Here is a 22,279-nt window from a genome sequence, read left to right on the forward strand (position 1 = left end):
ATTATATAAGTGATGTGATGATTGTGTGACTATGTGAATATGTGAATATGTGATAAGAATAAATGATAATTCCCAAGTTATATAATATGAGAGCTAGGGGTATAGTTGACATGCCAAGAGTTGAGGGTTCTAAGTGGTCCTTTGGGACATATATGTAATCCTTTGGAACATATATTTGGTATTTCGGTACACTTATTTGGTCCATTGAAATATGTATATGGTTCTTAAGGAGTGGTCCTACGGGACATATGTGATATGTGGTCCTTCGGGCATAGTGGTCCTTCAGGACAAATTCTAAGTGCCCCTAGTGGGAATTATATGAGCTGTGGTGACAGCATATGTGCACAACCTCAATGAACTCACATATCTTTAGTTACCAAAATTGTACATGGGCTAAACAAAAAAAAAACATAAAGAAATCTTGTATGATGTTATACGCTTTACTTGTGAAAGGTATAGTATGAAGTGCTTCAAAGATTAAGATCAAATTATATGTTTTAAATGGATTAATGATAGTGATAATGACAATAATGTGACTAGAATAATGATAATATGTGTGCATGTATATAATTGGTTATATGAACTTGTATATGATGTTTGTATTATATTATTATATGAATTATGAAATGTTCATGCATTATTGAGTATATAGAGTTTATATTATACGTGTTTTATGCCTCATTAAGTCAATGAATTAGCGTGTGTATGTTTCACACGTAGGTTCCGTGAGTAAAAGGAGGAGTATGGATAGGCAAGGCATGTCAGTTACTCCTTTCCAAGGATCAGATCAGAAAAGCATATTTTGAATAATATGTATTTTGTTATATAGAAATTTGTTGGCATGAAATAAAAGATTTGAATTGGATATACTCTGATAAGTTTTATAAATTATTTGATATAAATTGTATAAAGTATGCAATTTGATTTAATAAAGGTCAACAATTTGATTCTTTTGTAAAAGTAATTGTCTTAATAGTTAATGTGACATCTCAGACTCACATCCGGGTCGGATACGGGTTGAGGGTGTTACAAAGATGAGAAAACCCACAAAGGGAATCTTGAAACCAATAAGGGATCCAAGTTGAAAACACGAAAGAGCAGCTTGGATAATGATCCAGGATTCACACATGGGAAGGATCCCGGATCAAGGCAGTAAAGCATCATGGCATCCAAGTCTTTTGTAGACCTAAAAATTCGGAGGAACTTTGCACTCTCCTGAACGTTGTCACATCTTTAAAGTCCCCTTGAAAAAAGTTGTACTCAAAAGTCATCTAACGGTGTGTCAATCCAAAGGCGTCCGCATTATCGATATCTAGGGCATCTACTTGTATTTGTTTTTAATTATTGACTTTTTCAGAGTGTTTGCCAAGAACTCCTTGATCTTTTTCCTCATAAATAAATACGCCCATTTCACTTAAAAAAAATAATTTCTTTTAAGCATCTTAGATTGAATTTAAATAAGAATGATTTATTCACTTTTGAAAAAAGGCAATTGAAAATTATTGTACAAATGTTTTTCTAAATGTACAGGTGTTCGGAAGCCGATAAAGGTTTTCCACTATACTCGAGCTAATGGGTTCTAGTTCATTAAAAAGCATTGTTTAAATCAAGACTAGAAGTGAACCTTCTTTTCGTAAGTTCAACGGAATGTATATCGAATTAAAGCCTGTTGAAGAATCCAAGATCAAGAATCATAAATTCAAAGAGTCCAGAATCAAGAGTCATCTGAAATGACCGCAAGAGATTGATACTTCTCTCCAAACTCTAAAATAACATATTGCATATGCATTTTAGGCATACATGAGAACATTGCATCCATAACATCGCATATATGTATAATTTTGCATATTTTTTCAAAATCAGCTTCAAGAGTACTAATTTCAAAGGAAACTCCAAAATTGGAAACAATACAGCCTATCCAAGAACAATTTCAACTTCACAACTAAGGATATCGTACCTAAAATTTTTACTTAACTTCACGACGAAGGATATCGACTTAAATTCACAACAAATGAGCCATCTGCAATAATGGGGAGCTATCTCCTATCCTAATTTACAGCATAGCTCAAGGCGAGAAGGGTTATCTGTCAACAGAAACTTTCGAGTTCGATTCCATTCAGCTTGAAGGCATATCAACTACTTGGTAGCAGCAATGAACTATTTTCTGGCCGAATTTTCAAACCAAGGTCTTTAAGCCAAGAAGAATATCAAGGTCGACTATGATTTGACAACAAGAAGCCACTTTCCAGTTCAGATTTCGAGCTAGATTTCAACTTCACAACGAATGATATCGTGCTCGAAACATCCAAGATCGACTCAACTTCAGGACGAATGAGTCACCCGCAATACGGCTCAACAACAGGAAGTCATCCTCTTTTTTTCGAATCTAAGCTCCGCAACAGAGGATAATTGAGAAAAGATTCGACGGCAACATTGAGTTGGATCTCAAACTCAGAAATTGACAACCCTCACAGGAACATGCTTGTTTTCAAGTCTACATGCACCGAACGAAAATTTGTTTCTTTTTGTCTGTCCTATTTTTGTTGCACGATAATAGGCAAGGAGGGGCAGCTGTAGACACTTATTTTCGTCTGGGTCTTTATTATATAATATAGTATATATAAAATTTCAAATATAATTTTGAAAAAATATAATATATAATTTTTGGAAGCTTATTTAAAAAATATATAATATATGGTTTTTAAAATGGTTTTTAAAACATATAGTTTTTAAAATAATTTTAAAAATGTATAAATATATAGTTTTTTAAATAGTTTTCAAAAACATATAATATATAGTTTTTTAAAATTATTTTTGAAAACATATAGTATATAGTTTTGTAAACGATTTTTGAAAATGATTTTTGAAAACATATAGTATATAGTTTTTTAAAATATTTTTGAAAACTTATAATATATAGTTTTTTATAAAAAATGGTTTTAAAAACATATAGTATATAGTTTTTTAAAATATTTTTGAAAACATATAATATATAGGTTTTTAAAAAATGGTTTTGAAAATATATAGTACATAGTTTCTAAAATAATTTAAAAATGTATAATATATAGTTTTTAAAATATATTTGAAAACGTATATAATATATTTTTTAAAATGTATTTTTGAAAACATAGTATATGGTTTTGAAAATATAATATATTATATAGTTTTAAATATATTATTATTATATTTTTATTTATTTTATTTTTTCCCTCGTTTTTCTGGTTTAAATAGTCCAAGTTCGGGTTCAATCCGGTCTATAATGCAGCCCAACCGAGCTAGTAGGTCTGACCCAGCAAGCCAGCCCGGTTAGGAGGCCTGATCCAGCCCAGTAGATTAGGGTTTTATCCTTAAGCAGGGGTGCCGCAAGGTGTAGCGCGTGAGGACCACACGCTGGCAAAGTAACACCTAGAATCTCGGCCTGGTTTCCGGTGACTAACCGGTCGAGATTTTCGGCATCTCAAGTTATAGCAAAATCGGAGTAAACGAGAACCACGTCTCCGCAACTCTCGGCAAAGAGGGAAACATATCCCAAAATTCGAGCAAATCGAAAATGAGGGGAACAACCCTATACTTTTCGATCGAATAACCACCGTCGAATAGCTATATAAGCCTTGCAAGTCGAATAAGAAATGACGAAGAAATTGAAACTACACATCAACGCAATCAACCAAAAACCACATTCAAAAGCAACAAAGAAAGTAAAAGAAATCAGCGCGTGCGAAAATGTTGGCTCAAGAGAGGATGAGTCGTCGGAAAGTGCAGGAACGCCAGTTTCAAGGTAAAAAATCAAAACTTTTGGCTTAGATCTATGCTTTTCGAGGTTTTTTGCAAGATTGTGGCCCCAGATTCGGTCTTAATGGGTTAAAGAGAGTGTTTTAGGCGAGTTTGGTTTTTTCGACCACCAGTGGTGGCGATTGATACGGTGGAGACGCTGCCGGAGTGTGGCTGACCCATGACTGGTTGAGGGAAGGGTTCAGAGAGTTGAGAGAATTTGAGGGGTTAATTTTTGAAGTTGGGTGAAAATGATATTTTTAGGTGTTTTAAGGGGTATTTATAGGGGACCTTGGTGTAATTACAAGATAGTTTAATTATTTTCATAGTCCCTCTAATTTTGATGTGTAATTCATTTTGGTCACCTATTTCAATTCTACCTTTAAATTTTCAATTAATTCAATTTAATCCTTCATTATATTTATTATATTTCACGATTTAGTCCCTTAACCTTCTATTTTTTTTGACAGCTCATTTTCTAGTATTAATTAGATCTATAAATTTCAATTTAGTTCAATTTGATCCTTTAATTTTTATCTATTTTAGTATTTATTTTCTATTTTAGTATTTTTATTAACTTTTTTTCTTTCTTTTAACATTTTTTCTTTTCATTTTTTCCTATTTTCATTTCTTTCAAATTCAACATTTTTTTGTTTTATTTTATTCGCTTTTTTTAATTTTATATTTTCTTAAATTTTTTATTTTTTTATTTTCGCTTTTAACATTGTTCTATTCAACTCTTTTTTCTTAACTTTTTTATATTTATATATTTATTTCACAATTTAATATTTCTTTTGACTTTTTAGGGATAATTTTAAACAATTAAAGGTAAGTAATTTGAATCGAATCTTTAAATTTCAATTTAACTTTTAATTTTCGCAATTAAAACAACCGAGAAATTAAATTGGTACTGAAAGGGCAGTACAAGGGTGATAATCCTTTCTTAACTGTAATCGACTCTCGTATCCGACATATTTATAGTAAAAGGCAGATCGGGTAAGATTGTAAATTAAGGTGTCTAATCAACCTAATTTTTTTTAAATGATCGATGACGACTCTAACATGCTTTATTTAAGTCGAAGTCCAATTTTGGACCTACCCAAAAGACGATTACGACATCTGCGATTTCATTGTACTTGTAATTTGTAAAGGAAACTTCGTGTGTTATTCCCTTGTTCCCCGAGTAACCCGTTTCCAAGTTACCCTCTGCAGTATGCAGTACTATAATGTCACACCCGAAAATGAGGTTAAATTTTAATCATATAAAATATTAATGTCATTATGTAAGTGACCTAAAAGTAAGGGATGTCTGCTGCAATTAGACCATGGTTAATATGTTAAAAACCAAAATCAGTTTTTTGGACTTGACCCTTCTGAATTTAAACCGTTTCAAAGAACATATTCTCTCTTTCTCTTGCCTTCATTGATGTTTGCTCAGTTTTGTCACTGTTCCGACCGCCATGGCCGTCACTGCAGGTACTATTGGAGTCCTTTCGTCGTTCTCGTTCGATCAGTATTTTCTTTTTCTCCTTTAGTTTCGTCGTTTGTGGGAGTGAGACTAAAGAAATTTCGGGTTTTGTTTAATACCCATCTCTAATATTCATTTTTGTGAACCAATCTCAGTAAGTGCTTTCCTGTGCTTTAAATTTTGATACTTTTCCGATCACCGACACGACCACACGCACGGTGGCGCGTGTGGGATTTTCCCAGGAGATTTTAATTACAAAATTGGTATGCCCGATCTGATCCGTTGATCGATCCGACCCGTTGACTTTGACCGTTGACTTTTTTCGAAGACCTCTATCCTCATATTTTTGTATGTCTTGAATCCGTTTTTTCATATTCTAACCCCAAAAACCCTATTTTTTCATATTTTAATACTTTACAATATAATTAGGATAAGTAAATTCTAAAATTTATAATCGTGCTTTATGATATTATATTATGGAGGTGATCATATGTCCCCGCACCGCTCTCAGTAAGTCTAAATCACCTCTGTTCAACTTAGCTCGACTTCACAAGTTCGATTTGATATACGCATGAGTGTTATTAATTGAGTTATTTGTGTATTCTGATTTATTAACTTGAGTTTACATTAAAATATTATCATTAGGTTTTCGCTCCGCAAGATCTAGTATTACTAATAGTGGGAAGCATAAGGGTTAGACAGTATTGATCAGCTGCTATAAATGTGTTCCCTTTATTTGATATATTTAACATGTTATGTTATATGTTGTTATCAATAAACATGTTTGTAAACTGATTATATATATTTATATATATGTAACTTTTGAATATTATGACATCACCATTTATTTTCATGTTGATACATTTCTGATATCTTCATGGGATTCTCTACAGAGGGCAAAATTCATGTCCTGATTCTGTATGGGCATAATCGTCGTCTTGATTATGCATGGGCATAATCCTCGATCTATTCTGTACGGGATTATATCCCTATTCTGTTTCTATTTGGGATCCTCTATGAAGAGTAATATCTGAATTATTATTTGCATTTAGAGGACACACTAGATTTGTAGCTCACTCTATTTTTGTTTCTATTTTCACATTATCCAAATGTAAAACCTATTTGGCTATTGGACGTCTAGATTTATAATGTATGAGGTTAAATTTTTGCTTTAACCTCTTTAAATTGTGTCATGTGTTTATGTTGATCTCGCATTTGGTAAATATTTTTTAAAATGGTTTATTAAATAAATTTTCTTCCATAAATTATTTCTGGGGTCAGCGTGATTACTCTGATTCAATTGTAACTCCTAGGTCGGTCTAGGGGTTACACATAATGTATACAATTTTAATTTATTTAAATGACGCCATTTTTTTCAAAAATATAGATTGTTATTACCGTATTCGAAATATAGTTTTTGATATAATTATATAATGTATTAATTAATTATTCTAGATTAAGTACTGTAAAGGTCTATTAAAGGGTGATTCTCTAAATTTAATTTTGTTCGTTCACAATATCAAAATTCAAACATCTATCTTATTTAAGAATTTAATATATGATTTCGCTAGAATAATTGATTATTGGTATAATATTCAAAATTAATAATTATTGAAATAATTACATAAAATAATTAAATTAACTTTTGTGAACGTAAAGGAAGGATGGGATGGAGAAAAGCGATAAAGCTAAGCTTGTCTTTTCATTATTTTTCCCCGACAAGTGTTCATGCAATTCTAGACACTTATCCGCATCATAATAACTTCAACGAACATTTATACTAATCAAATTAAAATTTGATAAGTAATTATACATAATGATTATATATTTTAAAAATGTATAGTTAAACTACTCGATGTTCAGTCAATAATATGTAATAACACCGAGATCTGAGATCTGTCACGTAGTATATATAAGAGCATTTCACAAGCATCTTGTTTCGAGACACTTCAGTTCACGAGGGAAAACAGCAGCACCAAACAAGTGTCAGCAAAAATGAAGATTCAGAATTTGCAGGGATGTGTTTCTCTCACCCTTCCCATTTTCATCTTCTTCATCAGCACCCAAATCACCCAATCTCATCCAACAAAACCACCTCCCTCCATTTTAGATAATCTCGCAGTTCACTCCTTTCTCAACAAAACCCTCCAATGGAAACCCCTGGGAAACCAGCTGAAGCTATCAACCCCAACCGTGTTAGCTGCAGTGTGTTGCTTCATAGCCTCCGTCTTATCCAGCGCCGGAGGTATCGGCGGCGGAGGGTTGTTCATTCCCGTTTTAACAATCGTGGCAGGTCTAGACCTCAAAACAGCCTCGGGTTTCTCGGCTTTCATGGTCACCGGTGGGTCGATCGCAAACGTTATGTATGGTCTGCGTACCAAAAGTGACAAGTCGAGGCGTAAGGGAAAGGGTTTAGTCGACTACGACATAGCAATTTTGTCGGAGCCTTGCATGTTGTTAGGTGTAAGTGTAGGAGTGATTTGCAACCATGTGTTCCCTGAATGGTTGATCACCATCCTGTTTGCTATTTTCCTTGTTTGGTCTACTTTCACGACTTGCAGAAACGGGGTCGGGTATTGGAAAATGGAATCGGCTGATAAACACAAGGAAAGTGAAAAACTGGAAAATGGAACTTGGGCCGATGATATTAATGATCTGGAAGAGCCTCTGGTGGGGATGGAAGGAAAAGAAAACTCTGGGTTTCCATGGAAGAAACTTGCGGTTTTACTTACGGTCTGGTTTTCCTTCTTTCTCGTCTATCTCCTTCGTGGCAATAGCTATGGACAGGTACACCTAGTCTCACTCTTTCGTCTTTCTTTTTCAACTTGTGCATGCTTCAGGGTTGTTTCATTTTCATCATCATAACAGTGACAATTATGAATAGGAATAATGGTCCAACTATTAGGTTTTGAGTGATAGAACACTATAGCTTTCAGATTATCTGCCTACTTTTTGTATTAATGTTAAATTAATACTAACATCAATTATTACACCAAGACAAAATATCCATCTAATAAAAAAAATTATACACTGAACTTTCATTGGGAAAGAAACAGAAAACAAAGGTAGAATTCAGATTTACAAGTTTGTTTTTGCAGGTTTATGACTGTTTAACAAAACCTGCAGGGTATTATACCAATGAAGCCCTGTGGAGTAGGATATTGGGCTCTCTCATTGTTCCAAATTCCACTTGCCATAGGTTTTACTGCATGGATCTTTTGTGGCAAAGAGCCTATAGCGTGCAAGGGTCCAAATAAGCTGGTAAGTGGCCGATTATTAGGGTCAGTTTAGCATTATTAGGATCCATATTGAAAACCCTTTGTTCTTGTTTACTTGTGAAGGGGGTTAACAAGCTTATTTTCCCTCTAATGGCTCTAATGGCTGGAGGCTTGGTGGAGTTTTTGGAATCGGGGGTGGAATGCTGATAAGTCCACTTCTTCTTCAAGTTGGGGTAGCTCCTGAGGTAAAATTCCGTATCTTTCTCCAATCGAGAACGCGATTAGGAATGCTTGATTATAAAACAATGACTTTTGTCATTTGATGCAGGTAACGGCAGCTACTTGTTCCTTCATGGTTTTCTTCTCATCCACAATGTCTGCGTTCCAGTACTTATTGTTGGGCATGGAGCAAACCAGGGCCGCACTTGTATTCTCTGTCGTTTGTTTCATAGCATCGATTCTCGGACTAGTGGTGGTGCAGAGAGTCATAAAAGAGTTCGGGAGAGCATCTCTAATCGTGTTCTCAGTCGGTACCGTAATGACACTGAGTGCCATTTTGATGATTAGCTTTGGAGTTCTCGATGTCTGGGAGGACTATAGATCACAGAATTATATGGGATTCAAACTACCTTGTTGAAAATCAACTTTGTATAAATTTGTATCTCTATTTGACCTTGGAAGTAGGGTTGCACATAATTCGGATTTCAATCCGATCCGGATCGGTTTTTATCCGATCCGGTTTTTTCCCATAGAAAAAAAACCGGTTTATAAAATAACCGGTTCGGTTTCTAACCGGTTTGGAGGGCCGGATATCCTAACCGGTGTAACCGGTTTCGGTTTTAAAAAAACCGGTTTTTTTAAAAAACCGGTTATAAAAAAACCGATTTTAATATTCCAGATTGCTCATAGGGAACCGATTCCCCCCAAGGGGGTACCGATTCCTCACTGAATGGTTTGGCTCCGAGATTTCCAGAATGCTCGGAGGGAACTGATTCCCCCATAGGGGTACCGATTCCCCCCTATTCAACGGTCGAAATATTTGAATTTTACACTTAGGGAACCGATTCCCTATGAGAGGGTACCGATTCCCCCACGCTCTAAGCATTTTTATTAAATGTTTTCACACTTAAACGGCTATATTATCTTCATTAATTATCACTAACGTTCAGAAGTGATTCAAGGTGTATTTAAGCAAGCTTAGAATTCATTGATCAAAGACAAGAAACATCAAGCAACTAGAATCAAGAGAGAATCAAAGAGAAAGCATCAAACCTCAAGTTCGATAAATTCAAATACTTAATTGAAATACTTAATTAACTCAACATAATTGAAATACTTAAATACTTCCAAGTTTGATAAATTCAAATACTTAAAACTTCCAAGTTCGATAAATTCAAATACTTAAAAACTTCAAGTTCGATAATTGAAACAAAGTTTACGATAATTGAAATAAAGTTATAAAATAAACTACATTGCCATCTCTTCTTCATCATCTTCGCCTTCTTCGTTTGGAGGGGATATTCCAAGTTCGACTTCTTCAATGTGTAAGTTTGCTTCCAAATCGGCATCAATTGCATCTTCTAGGGTGGTGATATGTTGCTTACGAGCCGCTCCATCCAAATAATCCTTTAAACAAATGCATACTTCCACCGACTCGGGACTTAGTCTTGATCTCCGTTGTGATATAACCCTGCCACTAACAGAAAAAGCGGATTCCGAAGCTACCGTAGAAGCTTGGACGGTTAGTAAATCACGGGCCATGGCGGCTAGAATCGGAAATTGTGCTTCCTTTTCTTTCCACCAAGCCAAAATATCCAAACTTTCAAACTCTTCAAATGTCATTTTTGATAGAAAATCGCATGACATATAATTTCCCAACTCGCTACTTGGGGTGGTAGTACGTGATCGTTTGGATTGGGAATTTACAAGAGTGTTAAAAAGATTCAAATTTATGTTACTTGGACGTCTACTAGATGATTCCGCATTCATTCTCATTTGATCGTGTATTACACTACTTGATCCGTATTTATTTAATAAATTGCAAACATGTCTCGAAACATTTGTTAAAATAATTTATTGGTTTTGGACAAAGTTGGGTTCATCATCGGTTAGATTAAAAGCAAACGCAATTTGTTCAATTAGTGTTTCAACCCCACCAACATTTAACGTTGGGTTTAAAGCGGCGGCACAAGTAAAAATGGGGGGAATCTCCTTAAAATATTTTAAAAGTTTTTCCTTCATTGCAAAGCCAATTTCTTGAAAAACTTCGGTTTCAAATTCAAAGTCATTTAGTCGGGTAGCCAACAAAAATATTTGATTAAGAACCAACGGGCTAGTAGGGTAATAAACACCGGATAAAAAAGTTGTTGCATTTTTAAAAACCTCAAGCAAATCGGTTATTTTGGCTATAGTTTCCCAACTGGAATCCGGATAAATGTCTGGGACATGACCCCTCTCGAAAAGCCGATCGTGAAATGTTTGCAATGTTTCCCTTTGCCTTAAGGTAGTATGCATCATCATCCAAGTTGAGTTCCAACGAGTTGGACAATCCAAATTAGGACCCAAAGCTTTTTTATTAACAGACTTACAAAATCGTTTATAATCATTTAGTCTTTTGTTGTTGTTACAAAGAATCGATTTTATCATGTTTTAAATTCTAATCTAATTGGCTCAATAACCTCCAAACCGGCTTGCACGGATAAATTAATTATGTGTGCAACGCAACGGGTATGAAAAAACGCACCGTCTAAAATCGGTGAAAGTAATATTTTCAATCTTGGAATCGCGTTTGTATTATTCGATGCATTATCAAAAGATATAGAAAAAACTTTATTTTCTAATTTATAAAGACAAATTACCCGTTTTAAAAGTGTAAATAAATTAGCACCGGTATGCGGCTCACCGAATAATTCAAACGCGATTGTTCTTTTCATCATTTGCCAATTATCTTGATCTAACCAATGTGACGTAACGGCTAAAAAAGAATTTCCGGTATTATGAGGGGAACTCCAAACGTCACATGTAAGCGACACACCATAACGGTGTTCTTGAAATCCTAAAATCATTTTTTCCCTCGCCGTACGCCACATTTTTATAGCATCTCTTCTAAGGGTAGTACGACTTACTTGAGTATAACGTGGTTGCATTAGTTGTTGAATTGTTGTCGTGAAATCTTCATCATCAAAGTGGTCGAACGGCAATGCTTTTGTAATCACGAACTTTGTAAACGCTTCTCGTAATTTTTCGTTGTCGTAAACAAAAACACCACCTTGCGGTGTAAGATTCGATTGACTAGGATCCGATCTTGAGCGAAGTGCCTTGCATGATTTGTCAAATGGTTCTTCAACGTTGTGTTTCCTTCCGATGCAAGAAACTTTAGACAAAGTTTACAACGCGCCCTCCTCGAGCCATTTGACATCTCACATAAATCGTAGTGATCCCAAATATCTTTGTTTCGAGTGTGTTCGATCACTCTCACGACTTCAAGGTTTCCCCCGACGGAAGATTCAGCAGTGTTACTCATGATGAATAAAAAATTACAAAACTAAGATTTGAGAGATGTTTAAGTGTTGTGTAATAAGATTTGAGAAATTTGTAATCAACCAAATACATCCCCAACCTATTTATACATGTTTAGGGTGGTAAAATGGTAATTTTTTAAAGAAAAAACGGTCAAAAACGGTCACAAACGGCTATATTAACGGCTAGTTTTTTAAACCCAGACCGGTTTTTTTTTTCGGATAAAAACCGGTTTTTTAACCGGTTTTTTTCAAACCGGTTTTTTATCCGGTAAAAAAACCGGTCTAGGTTTTTTTCTCCAAACCGGTTAAAATAACCGGTTTAAAAAAATCCGATCCGGTTAAAAAAAAACCGGTTTTTCCCAAAACCGGTTTCGGATATTTTTTTCGGATATTCGGATATTCGGATTTTTTGTACACCCCTACTTGGAAGTGAAAGAGTTACCTGTTTGTGTAGTCATCAAATGATAATTTTTTTATCATTCAACAATGAAAGAGTTAATACTTTGTGACAAGCCAAGAAAACCGGAGTTTTTCCAGTCAACCAATCAGAAACACAACATAAAAATCTAAGAAAGCATATTAGTAGTCAGCTAAAGCATAGCCCCTACAGATGATGATACAAACCCCAAGCCATATCATTACAAATCATGATTTTCTATTACTAAATTGGTTACTCGATGATTTTAAAAAAATGCCGCAAACAATCAAAATTCAACCGCAGCTCAGCCGAGAATCTACATGTTGCAAGGTCATCTGACGACGGGGAACTCCAATTTCGCATGCGTTAACTCTAGCAGCAAAGCGGAGAGAGCACAATGACTCTCCTACTGAAGTAGGATCCGGTGACACGTTCACGAACATAAGTGTCTTTGAATCTCCACCGAGACATGGCTGCTTGTTTATCAATGGAAAATGAATTTTAAAGGTGCAAAAACATGCATCGAATTAAAATAATGACACTCTCAAGTGTACTTTTACCTGGAGAAGATATGTCAGCTTGGAATTTCTAAAAGGCACGTGATCATCCTTCTTTGCCAAGGCGAAAATGACATCACTCAAACATGACAAGCTTTTGTTAATGGCCTGATTTCAAGGAAATAGGTTAGGAATTAGGATAATGCATTGAAAGAATAATTTAATAGACAAATCTTGTGGTACGTTGAACACCTGAGTCTCCTTCAACCTATCTCCAGTAGCACCACTCCTTGATAGTCGCTCACTTCCTGCAAGATCGACAAGGTTCAAGCTCCCTGCACTTGTTGCTCGGTGCTCTAAAAGAACAAAGAAAAAACGTCGGTATAACAGAAAGCAGAGGGCTTTTATCCATAGATTCAAAATGAGATAAAAGCACTCAAATGAAAGGATATTTACCTCATTTGTTCCTGATATCCTTAATGTGAAAACCATGTGGCTTCTTGATGATTGCTCATTCATTTGAGTCTTGCCCACAGACCTGCAAACCAGAAAAGGGTGACCCCTTTGAAAATCAGAACTGCTCTTTTGCATGGTCATTTTGAACAAAACTCATGAGGTATTGCATATTATATCAAAGACACTTTTGTCTTGGCAACTGTATAATTAGACAACTTTTGTTCTAGTGCATATTATATCAAAACTGTTTTGTTGTATTTAGCAGTTGGCACCGACATTAGACAACTGTATTCTTGATGGTTAATAGCATTCAATCATTTAAAAGAAACTAATCTTTCCATCGAAAATCATTTTGGGAAACAATTCAACTCCAGCATAACATTGTTGAAACATATATAAATAAAGGTATGCTTAATGAAAGAGATACTCCATAACATACTATGGCAAAAACACCAAGACTCTTAAACAATTTTACCTGCTTTGAGCAGCCTGCCGTAAAAGTGAGGAAATCTCAGTTATGCCGCTAACATCAACAATGGTCAGGTCACTGACATATGTATTACCGTTTGCATCATGTTTAATTGTGTACTGCTTTCCAAAAATTGCATTTTCGGGGCATGTTGGATCTGAACCAACTGATCGATTATTTGATAACAGATCTCGGATGGTTTCATTGTATATTTCCAACATTGAAGCCTAGAAAAATATTGGAAAGGGTGTGGTGAAAACCATGATTAACCAATATAATAAGTTGAAATCGAACACAAAATAAATTACCTGCATTTTGTATTTCCATCCCTGTGCTTTCAGGGACTGGCTACTTTGAAATATCTGCTCCAAGGAACGTGGTATCAAACCTTTCTGTTCTGGGATTTCAGGCCTTCCCATCATTGTGTATGTCTTACCTGAACCTGTCTGTCCATAAGCAAATATACAAACCTGCCCAAAAATAAACCACCAGCAATCTATGAATGAATATTTCATTTGTATCAAAGGGCAATTAATGCATATCATATAGCAATCATAGACTAGTACTAATAATTCTTTAACTCGGCTAACACCATAAACATTGAATAATTCAGCTTCAATGAAGTAATGTCAAGTACAAAAGAAATCAGTTAACTTAAACGCAAATTTTCCTCAATTTTGAGATACAAGAATCTTTATATGCCATATACTACATTTCTAAAATCATAAACAATTTGCTTAAGTTTACACACAAGAGAGAGAGAGAGAGAGAGCATAAAATGGCTAAGTCACCTTATATCCATCAAGCGCACTCTGTACCAATTGAGATATCTCCACAAAAACATCTTGCTGTGAAGCCTCATGATTGAAAACCTTATCAAATGTGAAAGGATACTTTTGTCCTGCCAATGGGAAGAAAAAAGAATAAACCCTTGGATTTTTAACAAAAAATGAATAACAAAGAAAAAGTATAGATGTTCATACCACTTTGTTTCAAGTCAATGCCACGGCCAAGAGACTCTGTTGATGTAGGATAAGAGACAATTGCACCTTCTGTTGCAACACCATCATCCGGTAATAGAGGACGCACCCGACAAAAAACTCGAATGTTCCCTTTCAGTTCCTGCAATTAAAGGTAATGTAGCATCATTCCAACAAAATAAATAACAAATAAAGGTGATGATGAAGCAGTAATACCAGAATAGTATTGTGCAGCTTTTTCCTCAAATTCTCTCCATCCACAAGTTTGTGTTCCATATCTACCAACTGATCTTTTAGTTCTTCTACCATTCTTTTCTTTTCTAAATATTCCATTCTTGTTTCTGAAGCCGACAAATCAGTCATCTAAAATATAGTAAAAAGAGAACAAGTTACACTATCAAGAAGTAAATTCATGCTATTTTTGCAAAACAAGGTAATACACAAGCAATCCTGCCTAATTTAAAACAATCGGTACCTTTAGTTTCTCATTTGCAGAAGCCAGCTGTAGCTCCAGTATCCTTATTTGCTCTCTCTGAGAAGAGCATGTATCCTGCCGAAAGAAACCTAGCATGTAAGAAAGCTTTCCCAAGAAGCATTTTATCACTTACGAGAAACAAAAATGACCTACCTCAAATGATTTCCATTTCATTGTCATGTTATCTAGTTCTGCTAATGAGCTTCCTGTACTTTCTTTGTGCTTCTCAATTTCAGTAGATAGTACCTGCACTTGTGACATTTGTCGGTCACGATCATCCCTGACTTGTTGCAGTTCCCCTTGCAAGCATTTGACTTCATTTAATAATGTTTCCTTTTGCTTAACAGCGTCATCTTGTGAAACCTGAGGGGAGTAAGATCCAAAATATATTGAACATGATATAGTTCTCTCATATATACCGACCTTTGTGCTAAAAGAATGCAATAAGTAGGTAGCATTAAGTTTATAGCAAACCAGCTATAAAATAAGTTCAGATCGCATTCCTAAGTTGAGAAGAAAAACTGAAAAATTGCATGGAAGACTAAATTACTTACTAGTTCAAAATTAGTCATCATGAAAAACCGATCTCAACTGTAAACTTGAATTGAAAGATAAAAAGCTAAACCACACCAAAGGGAGTTCTTCCAATAAGCTAATAGAAACTAGGTTGATATAAAAGCTTACTCTTGACGAGATCAATTGTTCTTGCAATGAACTACAGTGGCACCTTAAAGTGCTAAGATTCTCTACTATTGTCAGTTTCTCCCTTTCTACTCGTTTGAGTGACTCACAAACTGTTTCGAGGTCATTGATTAATTTGGAATTGTATTGTTGAAGACTCAGGATATATTCTTGTAATCGCTTGTGCGTATTGTCGAGGGAGGTAGCCTACAAAATTCAACAAGGTTCAGCCTGAAAATTAAACACTATCAATAATAATAGCATCAATTCTCAAAAAGGAAGAGAAAAAAACAATAATGTAATAGATATTCATGTATTACCCTCTCATTAGCAGTTGCTATTTCCTGCTGAGCTCTTTCAAGCTCTTCTTTCAGAGAAGCAACCAACTTTTCAGCAGTAATCCTAGCATCATTTTCAGTTATATGGCGTTCAATAGCATCCTAGTTTTTAAAAAGAAGCATGTAAATAAAACATTAAAGAGCAACATATGCAAGATTGATTTAAGAGATAAATATCTTACCAGCTTTTCTGACACTTCCTTGGAAAGTTTCTCCTGTAGAGATGTATTGTTGTCCCTTAATTCGGAAATTATAGAATTTAGTTCTTCCTCCTTGTTTTTCTTCTCCAACTCTGCAGAATCAAAAGTTAATAAACTAAAACAAGCAATAACTCTAATTAACCTTGGAAGCAGTCCAATTACCTGAATCAGTGCATCTTTCACAACAGATTCCAATGAATTCTTAAGCTTCTCTGCTTCCAGTACATGATTCTCATCACATTGTTGAAACCACTTCACACAAAGCTTAAGCCTTTTGTTATGATCCGCTGCATGTTCGTACTTGGCCTACAGTAAACCAAATAATTACCGGAAGCAACAATTAACAAGAAATCAACAACAAAAGTTTAAATCTAAAGTAAAATAATAATAATTATGGTTTTACCTTGAGATCAAACTTTTTTGCTTTCAGCTTCTCGTTTAATATCGCTCCCACTTCTTCTTTGGTAAATTCATGATGCGGACATTCCTCAGGGGCAGCGACGGCTGCAGTAACCTCCGGGCGGTTGTTAACAGCAGAAAAGGGTTGTCGTGTTCGACCGGTTCCTATAGATCCCGCTCCTCTTCCCACTGCTCCAAGCCTTCTGCGTTTATCTAATGGATTTTCATCTCCAAGCTCCTTCCCCTGATTTTTTTAAAGAAAAAGTAGCTAATAATTAAAACAAACAGATCGAAACATTAAAAAGGGAATTAGAAGGAAAAAGCTACAATTCATTTACAGTTGAAGGGCTGCGAGGAGGTCGATTCTGGTTGCGGGAAGCCATAGTTGAAACTCAGTCGAAGCTGTCGCTACCAAGGGGTAGTCGGAACCGGAGCAGGATTGAATCTGGGCCGTTAAAATGTGGAGTTGAAGGTCGATTTGAATTTTGTTGTAGATTTTGAATTTGGGGGATCTAATTGGAACGTTAGGGTTTTGAATAAGGAAATGAAGACACAGAGCTCTGAGACATTTGGTGAGAAGCCTCTGTTTTTTACTTGATTTGAAATTAGATCTGGCGGGATATCCTATGAAATAAATAAAAAAAATAGTACTCAATGTTATGTTAACGGCTTCCTTTGGCGTTTTTCATCAAAAATCACTGGTGATCGATATATTTATCGATTTAATATCGATTAGATTATATTTTTCGATCTAACACCCGTAGTAGTAAAGCGCGTCTTCTGTCCTGCGTTATATATTGATTTGGCGTCACGTGGGGTATAGCGCGCCCCTCGCCCCGCGCTATACGCTAACATGAGTTACACGTGGGTATAGCGCGGCCCCTGATCCGCGCTATACTCCATATAGGGATATAGCGCGGATCAGGGGTCGCGCTATATCTGGTTATCTAACACGTGGGGTATAGCGCGGTACAGGGTGCGCTATACATTTAATTACCTACCCGTCCACACCCCAATCCTCCCTATAAATACCCACATCCTCAATCACTTTCATCACACCAAATTCTCTCAATTTCTCTCAATTTCTCTCAAATACTATCTCTGTTTAAGGTATATTTTATAATATTTTTAATATTATTTATTTAATTTATTTAAGTATTTTACTTTATTTAATATTTTACTAATATAATTCTTTTGTAGATATATAATGAAAGGTATTCTACTTCGCTGGAATGAAAATCATATATCTCGACACTTTGCTGATACGGTAATATTTTAACGTTTTAATTTAATTAAAATTATTAGTAATAATTAGTTGATTTATTTAATGCATGATTATTAGATTAAGAATTAATTTTTATAATTATTTATTTTTAGGAGAAGGACCGTGTATTAGATTCTGGGTGAATGAATAGTCCAGTCTCAGCACGATCCGCACCAGGCTCACGAATCAGTTCTTCTGGTGGAGATGATGGTTCCTCCATGCGCTTCACATTTAGGTCGAAGAACCTACTACTTGCATGTCTTCCCCTTGAACTATAAGCCATATCGACATTAAGATCGAAAAAACTCGCAGTCGAATGTCTCCCCCTGGAGCTTAAAGTCATCGTGTCAAATGGAAACTGCACAGATTGTTGCGTCGATGACATCTCCATATTAAGGTCAAAGAAATTTGCAAATGAATGTCTTCCCCTTGAATTGGACGCGGTGTTACCATACGGATTATTCGTAGACCCACCTCGGTACATATCGTAAGGAGTTGCGGATGAATGTCTCCCCATTATGGCATTAAAATCATTACACATTACTGTAGTCGAAGCTGTCAACTTGATCAACTTGTTCAGTCAGCCCATAGTGAGAGCTTAATGATTGACCCCGAACAGTACGCACTTGAACAAAATGTGCATACATCTCAATAACGCGTCTGAATAATTACTTTGAGCTTCAACCATCATTTGAACATCATCATTGTTCGAAAGTTCGAACGCTGTATAAGTTAATGCCAATAATGATGTTGGAAATCTGTACTGCAACGACGACATTCTTCTACTACTTCCAACATGAATTTTCCTTGAAATATTCGTTATCAGCTCCTCAAGAGTTATGTTTCTCTTGAATGATATTTTAACACGCTCATTTGATACGAAAACAACGCCGGTTTAATCTTCTCGAATTTCACCATCATAATAAATAATGGCTGAAAGTCGCGCCATTCTTTGAGTTTAAAAGTGCGGCAATATTATATCTGCAAAAAAAAAAATAACTGAAACAAACATGATTAAATAAATTATATATGAACAAAAATATAATACAATAAATTTTTTACACATCAACGTAAATAATTTAAATAATGTAATTTTATATTATTATCTACACCGCAAAACTATTTCGACGTATGCTCCCGCTTTTCAATTTTACAAACATAAAAATTAATTGAAATAATTAGTATAATATTTTTTCAAATAATGATAATAAACAATAAGTATAATTAAAAAATTATAACAAAATTACCTTATAACGAAAAATCGCACGAACTTCTAAATCAAATATGAGAAGATTGACATAATTATTACTCGTTGTCGGAATTGTTGTATTAATTTATAAGTTGAGAGGAGATGCGAGAAACTTAACCGGCGGAAGAGGGTATTTATAACCATATAAGGCGCGGTACCTGCACCGCGCTATATGTAATTATTCAGATAAAAGATATAGCGCGGACTAGAGACCGCGTTAAATATAATTCACCCCTACGTGGCGTATAGCGCGGCCCCTGATCCGCACTATACCCCTACGTGGCGTATAGGGCGGATAAGGGGGGCTAGACACACGTGTAACCCATGTCAGCGTATAGTGCGGTACAGGGGGCGCTATACCCACGTGACGCCAAATCAGTATATAGCGCGTTTCAGGGGGCGCGCTTTACTGCTACGGGTGTTAGATCGAAAAATATAATCTGACCAGTGTTAGATCGGTAAATATACCGATCACCGGTAATTTTTCGGGAAATACACCGCTTCCTTTAGGGCGTAATTTGGGCCGGATTGTTTACCCGCTCCATTCAATTGTTGGCTTATTGAACATGTTAACTGCAGTTCAATCTTCAATGAATCACCTTTATATACGAATCGTGTTATGGATAGGGATGTGCATGGCTAATTTGATGGGATCCGACTCAATTCGACCCAATTAGGTTGGGTTTTTTAAAAAATGGGTTCGGATCAGGTTAAATTCGGGTTTAAGATAAAAAAAATACCCCGACCCGACCTTAAAAAATATAATTTTATCATATATATTTAGGAATAATTACAATAATACCCCTCTATATTATTTTTTTCAATTAAATCATTGTTTTTATTGAATAAAAATAATATTTTTATTATTTCGGGTCGGGTTCGGATTTTATTTCAAAAAATCAGGTCGGATCGGTCGAATTTCGGGGGAGGAGTCATTGTTCTCGGGTCGATTCGGGTGGACCAAAAATCCGACCCAACCCGACCCATGTCCATCCCTAGTTATGGATGATAACAATTAAGTTTTTGATAAATTTAACTTGAAAAATTAAAACTCTCTTCATTAGAATTTAATTTGACTCAAACTTTTAAGATAAAAATTGTATCTAATTTGACATAAAAATATATTTTTTATTCCATAAAATAAAGATTTAATTAAAAATAGAAAAAAATATATTATAATAGTTATCCCTAAATATATATATATATAAGTTATACTATCATTTTAGCATGGCTCGGACCATAAATTTTTCAACTTAATTTTAAACTCGACTAAAAATTTAATATTTTTATCCAAATCATAACATTTAGGTGTTAATAGTTTATAAAATTTAATAATTATGATTAGTCCAATGGAATTAAATTTTAGTTTTATTTGATTTATAATTAATTTTTATTTTATAATATAAAATAAGTATACCATGCCTTGGAAAATACATTCTATTTTAGAAATAAAGCATATGAATGGGTTGTTTCATATTTGAATATTGATGCTAAAGTGGATCAAGGAGTTGAGCCACTAGGGACAACAGTTGATGTGGACAGTCAATGTCGAAATCTTTAGTAATCCACGTGGCAAAACATAAACCAGGTCATATTAAATCCAATCCAGCATAGCCAATGACAAGACCATCGTCAGCCACATGTCTCGCAACAATTGGGTCAGACCATACCCGACTTATCCAAGGTACAAGATGGCAGATAAGGTGTGGGGGTGTCCCAAACCAATCTAATCACATAAGCCATCACTAAACAACATAATCCCACATTTCTACTTACCTCTAGTATTGTTGAAAATCATTTGGTTGCGGACATGGCACAAGCAGTGGCATCGATGGCTGGTTTACGTGGCTCCTCACAGGCTATGCTCGAAGGCAGCCTCCATCACGGTTGCCGTACCCCCGGTTGAACACTGCTGGCAACAACCGAGTGGCTGTGGCTAGGCCTGGTTTCACCGTCAGAGCCCAACAGGCACCTGCCGAGACTGAAACTGGACGAAGAGACATGATGGGTCTTGTTGCTGCTGGTTTGGCCACTGGCTCCTTTGCTCAAGCTGTGCTTGCCGATGCTCGAAGCATCAAGGTTGGCCCTCCTCCCCCACCCTCTGGTGGATTGCGTAAGTCCTCGATTTTCCTTTCAATTCATGAAGATCTTTTCTATAGGATCCTTCCGTCACTCTTGTCATTAACTTAGAGATTGCATGTTAGTTTGGATTTGAAATGGAGTATATTTAACATACATGTACCAAACTGTAAACATGTACATCTAACTCATGAACAACTTGGAGGGACTAAAATGTATTTTTTTTCAATAATTAAAAAGGCTAATACGGACTAAACCGAACTGTTCACTATTGTTATGATTTGATCTATATGCTTTATATATGTTTTGTATCACATTTGAGTCGTTGTCTAATGTCCAACCTATTGATTAGGTAAATATAAGGACTTGGTTAATAAGATTTGTTATTTGAGGACTCAACTAGAACAATTTAAAGTTTGCGATCAATTTAAAGTTCGGCTCTATAATGCAATTAATCCTAAAAAAATACATAAACCAAGCATGAAAATTAGGGGTGTGCAAAACTACCCAACCCGGTTGACCCGCTCGTCGACCCGGACTTAAAAGAATCGGGTAATTTTCTAAAAAAAAAATTACCGAAAATTACCCGACCCGACATTTATCGGGTCGGGCCCGGATCACAAAATCTAGTTTTTGCGAGTACCTGGTTACCCGAATACCCGGTTAGTTTTTATTTTTTTATTATATATATATATAATGAATTATTTATATTATGGATTATTAAGATTTTGTATTTCGAACTTTTAAATTTTATGTTCGGATATTAGAGTATGTAATTCGAAGTTTCTAACATTTA

The 22,279-nt window shown here is 35.3% G+C and overlaps 3 pseudogenes; 2 read left to right on the forward strand and 1 right to left on the reverse strand.

The window, feature by feature from the left end:
- The window catches only part of LOC120170575, a 29,466-nt pseudogene that overhangs the window by 6,358 nt on the left and 829 nt on the right, over window positions 1-22,279 (forward strand).
- Window positions 7,188-9,118, forward strand: LOC120170574 (annotated as a pseudogene).
- Window positions 12,609-17,366, reverse strand: LOC120170576 (annotated as a pseudogene).

This window comes from Hibiscus syriacus, unplaced genomic scaffold (genome assembly GCF_006381635.1).
Source record: "Hibiscus syriacus cultivar Baekdansim isolate YM2019G1 unplaced genomic scaffold, ASM638163v2 tig00111783_pilon, whole genome shotgun sequence".
In the NCBI taxonomy this organism is placed as follows: Eukaryota; Viridiplantae; Streptophyta; class Magnoliopsida; order Malvales; family Malvaceae; genus Hibiscus; species Hibiscus syriacus.